The sequence below is a fragment of the Monopterus albus genome, unplaced genomic scaffold (assembly GCF_001952655.1).
Source record: "Monopterus albus unplaced genomic scaffold, M_albus_1.0 scaffold182.1, whole genome shotgun sequence".
In the NCBI taxonomy this organism is placed as follows: domain Eukaryota; kingdom Metazoa; phylum Chordata; class Actinopteri; order Synbranchiformes; family Synbranchidae; genus Monopterus; species Monopterus albus.
The window spans coordinates 417003-423827 of NW_018128062.1; the positions used below are offsets into that span (position 1 = coordinate 417003).

A 6825-nucleotide genomic window follows, 5' to 3' on the forward strand; every position below is an offset into this window, starting at 1 on the left:
AGCAGGAATTTGTGTGTTCAGTCTCATGCAATATATATTTTAAGGCGTTCCTGTTCAAGGGGTGCAAAATCAGGAAAGAGAGAATGGACGTTTATACAGATAACCTCAGCGCCTGATTTACCAGCGCTGTGACAGAGGGAACTGCTGCTGAACTTTATTGTCGGGAGAAAATGAGTGTAAAATGTGCAGCCCTGGTCTCAGCCTGGCAGCTGTTAGTCATCTGAGACCTTTTGAGGAGCGAAAAGACATTTGTAAATCGCATCGATGGCCAGAGGAGAACGTGAGAGACTTTTAAAGGCTTTCAGGTCAAACCATGCTTCTGTTACCAAGCGAAATAAAAGATGATTTGACTGGCAGGAGACTACATGGCTGCAGTTCCGAAATTTATTTGTTGAATTCTTCAACCATATTCAAGTTCAGTTGCTGTGAACAGAATTTCTTCTACACTTCTTGGTCCACAGGAAACAACATTCAGGCAGCAGATCCGAAGCAGAGATGTGTTCAGATTAACACTGCTGCTCATTCATATCAGAAGTGTTGGTAAATATGCCGCTCGCAGTGCCGCAGTATTTTGTACACCTGACGGTAATTTGCAGCAGGTTTTGCAAATCTGCCCCCTGGTGTTTTGATGATGTGGGTCCGTTTTATTCGGTATATTTTGCTCTACTATCATGCAAATGAAACACCATTGATGTTTTGGAGAAATGGATAATGTTTTCCAAGCTGGTGCCTGATTCATTCCGATCTAAGTTACTAATATTGCAACACATGCTGAAATAGTTTTCCATGCTTTCTTGAGTTGCCATGTTTTTGGTCCACAAATCCTGCACAGAGTCATTCTCTGGCAATGCTGGTTGAGCGCTTGCATGTTAGATACTGTACTTGTTGTGGCTGGGCAGGTTGACTACATATTGGCTCCTGCATACATAGATCGATGATTACAATAAGTTACAGTGGGTGCAATGTCATTCATGGGATTTTTATAAAATTTCTATGTCTATTTTGATTAAAAGACCTGTGTACTGGTTTGATATTACTTTTAGCACTGGTTTTAGCACCATCTGGTGTGCAGCAAACATGTTAAATAACGTGGAAACCTGTAGATCAGCAGGCTCAACAGTAATTTGGAATTCAAGTGTGTGCACTGGAAGACGTGAAGCCATGACATGTAGTTTGTTTTAAGCCAATCATATCAAGAATAATCATTTCATTCATAAATGGAAGACAATAGCAAACCTTATATACATAATTATTGCATTTAATCAAGGGTGCAGACACATGGAATTCCCATAATTTGTTTACCGAGATACAGAGGCTGTCCTCAGAACACCTGTCTCCCCCCCCCCCACCCTCTCAGTGCTCCTAGCGCGCGAGTGGACCTGAAGCAGTGATTTGGTTACAAAATGAATCACAGTGGAATTAATGATGTTCGATTACTGTGCAAGCTCACTTGTGAGATGCTAACTGCACTCATTATCCCCTGAACTGGTCAAGCATGAAATGGGTCTCCACAGAGTGTCAGCACTAGCTTCTAGCATGTTAGCATTAGCAAATGCTGTTTATATGGAGCCAGTTGATAAACAGAAAGGCAGAAATGCACTTAAAGTGATTCATTGGATTTGTATTGGACTTTTTTTTTCTTGGTGGAGACAACCTGTATGTCTGGTTGTGTGTTTTTGTGTGTGTGCGTTGGCTGACAGATGTTCTTTCAGTCAAACCATGAAAATACCTCCCCAACAAGTGAGTTAAGGTGAAGCCAATACTTATGCCCACACCATCAGATTCTTTATATCAGATGGATCAATAGTGTCTCTGCAGTGGAAAGATATCCTGGGAACGGAAAGTTGAGCATTTCCTTTTTGCCTTTGCAGCTTTATATATTATCAGCATTTGAATTAAAATTGATTTCAACAAAATATGAGGCATTATGAATACCTCAGGTGCTGTGGCAGAGAGGAAAACTGAAATCAGGCTAAATGACTAAAGCTAAGTTCATGTTACATGCTGAACTGACTCAAATCAAATTTTACCCCCTTCCAAGTAACTCATCTGATCTTTTCACAGGTGTGAAAATCAGTTACCAGTCACCAAAGCAGATGTTTACGGAGAAGCTTCTGATCAAGCCATACTGGAAGGAACATACTGTAGCTGAGCAGCCTTTGAGGAAATGGCAAAATTTGACATCACACAAATGGCTGTTGGATTGTTTTTATTTTTGTACACACATGACACATTTCGGTTAAGTCTATTTACATCTGTAGGTAGTAAGTTAGTTAGCTGGACGTGTTAATAGCTGCACCACCATTAGCAGTCAGACACAAACAAACTAATCCACTTCAAACACTGTAGCTCTTGTGTTTTTGGTTTTGAAAAAGGAAAAGGAAAAAAAAAACTCAAAACTCATTATACAAGGGGCATTACTTTTACAGCAGCCCCTATACCTACTGCATCGCCATGCAGAAATCCAAAGCTTGACAAGCCTGCTGCGCTTACTTGTTATGCTATGACAGGACAATGGCTGTTTGCAGGAGGGTTTAGTGAATTGTCAGTTACAGTATTACAAATGAATGTTCCTTGGCTTTCAAAGATATTTCAGTAAAATAAAGCTTATGACAAATTAGGGAGCAAGGAAAGTGGTTTTATGCAAATGATTAAATCACCAGGTTAGTTGGGTAGTAGTAAGCAGTGCCATGTCTGGATATTGTAGAGAAATTTTCACATGCTGTGTAACATATTTATTCATGACTACTCCTCAAGCACAGAAGCAAAGAGCAACTGAGAGCAACAACACACATCTGTTCACTGAAATCGGTCTGAAACCCTTTTATCTTCAACCCTCTTGAAATCCTATCGACAGATAATAACACACTTCAGTTTCAAGGGTTCAACAAGTGGGAGCCTCATTCTTTTTGCTACTCCTTTCCCATCTTGATAATTGTTAAAAACAATGTACAAAAAAAAGTAAGCAAGTGAAAAAGGTATTTTTCATAGCTGGGGCTTTGTTCTCTAGACTTTTCATTCATCCTCTGATATCCATTCAGTAAAATTTCCTTAAAATGTGGTAGTTTTCAGTTTTGCTTTTGTCCTGTGTCAGTCAACAGACGATGGCATGTAGATGGTTGAGTTAGACTTTAATTACAGCCTTATTGTGTGAAGTGTTGAAAGGCAACCATTCAAGAACTTTAATAACTTATGCATTAAAGGATAGCTGGGTATTAATGACACATCATCAGAAATGTAAAGGAACCTGACCTGACTGTATAGCCTACCGTCTGACCTATAGCATACAAGGGTTTTGGTTCAGTAAGTAGTTGTGCGTGTGCTACACAGCTGAGGCCCACCTCACAGTATCACGGTGTACAGAGAGCTCAGTTTCACTGCCTCATGCGCCTAGCACAGGTTGAATTAAGGTTCTGAGGTCCTTTCCTATCAGTATGACTGATCGCCTCCCTGTCTGCTGAACTAGCACAAACTGTTGATGCACTGCATTGACTGGTATTGATCGAAGCATCTCACTTCAACAATACAGTGCCTAATACAATCACGCTTATTGAGATTGTTGATGAGTGTACTGTCATTATATATAATGTGTGTATTTTTGATTAATGTTTTTGATAAGACTGATATGACCATAGATTTTCAAAGAACGTTGTGCAGATTTATTCATCAGCAAAGGCTTACCCTTAATCTGTGTTATCTTAAAGGGAAGTGCACTGTAAAGATGTGTATGTTTAAACCATGCTAGTGCTAATGCAACACTGTAGAGAATAGCTAGCAGTACAGTGACACAAAACCTTGAATTATGTTCAGTTATAATGTTTTGTCTTTTTTATTCCAGTGCCAAATAATCTATGCTTAATATTAGGCAACTAAAACACTTGTTTAATGTTAGGGAATAATTGTGGCTATGATAGTAAAAAGCCTAACATATTTTGCATGTTTGTCATGGGACACAAATTGCCTATCCACCACTTGCACCTCGACACCCTCACTTGCCACCTTGCACATTATTTCCTGCTTTGGTATTTACTGAATTAGCACTGAATGTAAATTGTGAACTGCAGGATGATCCAATATGAACATAATTCTGTGGAGTACTGGGCTACATGTACCTAGAGTAGGGCTCAGCAATTAATCAAATTTTATTTTCAATTACTGTATGATTTTAGGCTTCCAATGATTATGAAAACAAAATAATTGAGATAAAACTATTATTGACGCACTTTGTTTCACACTCTGTCTGGTGTTATAAACGCACCCCTTCAGCCTTCTGCATAATTTTTTGCTCATGTCGGGTGAAATTAAACAATCTAAATGACAACACCTAAGCTCCTTACTGTATGTGAAATAAAATCTCAGTGAGTAAAAATGAGTAATTTAACAAAACACCTCTTAATGAGCATGAACTTGCAGAGAAACAACAATAATTCTAGCTGGTGGGCCGGGTTGTGTGCAGTTCTGATTCCTTTAGCTTTCTTTATAATCATGCAGCTCTAACCTAGAGTGATCAAATCTTGGCCAATTTACTTAACTGTATTTTACTGCTTACTTATTGGAAGTACTATGAAAAGAAGACACTTACAGAAGATGCATATAATTACTGAACATGAGTACATATATACAAATACATACATACTGTAGAGCCAAACTGAACATCCCCTTTCCTCACAGTTTAGTTGCCTGACAGTTGAGCTGTATTATGACTTGTTTTTGTACTGAGGATTTTGTGAATCTTATTGTATTACATTAAGTCAGCCCATCAGGAATTCTGGATCTGCGGCAGAAGGAATGTTACGGTAGAGGCTAATGAAGGCTGACTGGGTGAAAGAGCAGATTGGCGCCAGGGAGCTCGCCTGGCTTCAGCCCCTCCAGGGAATCACAAAAGACCTGCAAGTAGAAGAGATCATGGCCCTGCCAATCCCTGATACCCTTTGAAAAGGACAGACATTGTCTGGCCCATGCTCTGATGCCTGAAAATAAGCATTCCTCTGGGCAATTTGAGCTGCTGTGGGTGCCTGGGAAGAAAAAGGATCTGGTGATGCAAGGTTAATGTTGGCAGATTAAGTCTTATTCGCAGCTGGTTTTGTTTGTATATGTAAATTCAAGCATTCAAGACAAGTTTTATTTAAAACATGGGGGTCGGTCAGTAACACACAGATGTGCCAAAGAATGGGAGAGCATTCATATTGAAGCTCAGTATATGCGTTAAGTGATGTTTTCCCATTATTTGGCCTCAAAGAGAGGTTGTAAGGCCATGCCGTCATAAATCTTCAGAGCCCCACAATAAGCAACACCGTTTTCCAGACCTAATCTACCTTTAAAACAAAGCATCCCTGAATCTGATCTTCACCCATGCAAAGAGCAGATATGTGGCTTGACACACAGTATTGTATTTGCTCAGGTTAGGCAGTGGCTGGCCCAACTGGCTTGTAATGGCAGTCACCTCTTTAAGCTCAGTTGTCCAGCCACTGACACTGTTCTACCAAGATTGTCTAACAAAAGAAGACTATTACCAATTCCAGTGAGTCTGTAACTATATATTCGTCGACACCAATACACGTTCTGTGTGGGTGTAGGAGTGAAGGCAAGTCTCCGGGGTCATCAGGTGGGCCCCCTCTCATTAACTGGTGTAGTAACTAGAGTAGTATTCACAAATGTTCAGCACATTATTTTTGAAAAATCTAATCAATTGATCATTATTATATATAATTATTATGACTGAAAAAGAATTACATTGTTTTACTAATTACTCAATACCTGAATCATTGGCTATTTTGCTTTTGTTGCTTAGACCAGTTTCATCAAATGTGCATTTTAACAACACCCACATCACGTGTTCCACATTTAATATGTGCAGGAAACAAGACACTGGTTTGACAAGCAGCAGGCTAACAGTTTGGAGATTTTTTGTTGGCTTAACATGACTTCAGAATGTCCTGTCCTCACAGTGACACTGCAAGCTTCAAACACCTTCCAACTCCAGACTAAACTACGTGTCTCCTAATAAAGGGTTATCCGTGACTACTGTCAGCAGGCCAGCCAACTGGTCACATTATCTAATTAAGACAATTTTTAACTTAATGGAATATGTACACTGAACAAAATTATAAATGCAACACTTTTGTGTTTGCCCCCATTTTTCATGAGCTGAACTCAAAGATCTACGACTTGTTCTATGTACATAAAAGGCCTATTTCAAATATTGTTCACAAATCTGTCTAAATCTGTGTTAGTGAGGACTTCTCCTTTGCCGAGATAATCCATCCACAGGTATGCCTTAGGCTGGCCACAATAAAAGGCCACTCTAAAATGTGCAGTTTTATCATACAGCACAATGCCACAGATGTCGCAAGTTTTGGGGGAGCGTGCAATTGGCATGCTGACTGCAGGAATGTCCACCAGAGCTGTTGCTTGTGAACTGAATGTTTATTTATCTACCATAAGCTGTCTCCAAAGGCGTTTCAGAGAATTTGGCAGTACATCCAACTGGTCTCACAGCCGCAGACCACGTGTAACCACACCAGCCCAGGACCTCCACATCCAGCATCTTCAACTCCAAGTTCATCTGAGACCAGCCACCTGGACAGCTGCTGCAAGAGACGGTTTGCATAACCAAAGAATGTCTGCACAAACTTTCAGAAACCGTCTCAGGGAAGCTCATCTGCCTGCTCGTCGTCCTCATTGGGGTCACGACCTGAGTGTAGTTTGTCATCGTAACCGACTTGAGTGGGCAAATGCTCACATTCGATGACGTCTGGCACTTTGGAGAGAAGTTCTCTTCATGCATGAATCCTGGTTTTCACTGTACAGGGCAGATGGCAGACA

General features: G+C 40.2%; 1 long non-coding RNA gene across 1 annotated transcript in view; it reads left to right on the plus strand.

Annotated features, from left to right (window-relative positions):
* Positions 1-4314, plus strand: part of LOC109969791 (uncharacterized) — an 18070-nt gene extending 13756 nt beyond the window's left edge. The window contains exon 3 of the long non-coding RNA XR_002276306.1: positions 2065-4314. This is a non-coding gene — a long non-coding RNA (uncharacterized LOC109969791). The remainder of the gene's footprint in view (positions 1-2064) is intronic.
* The last annotated feature ends 2511 nt before the right edge of the window (positions 4315-6825 follow it).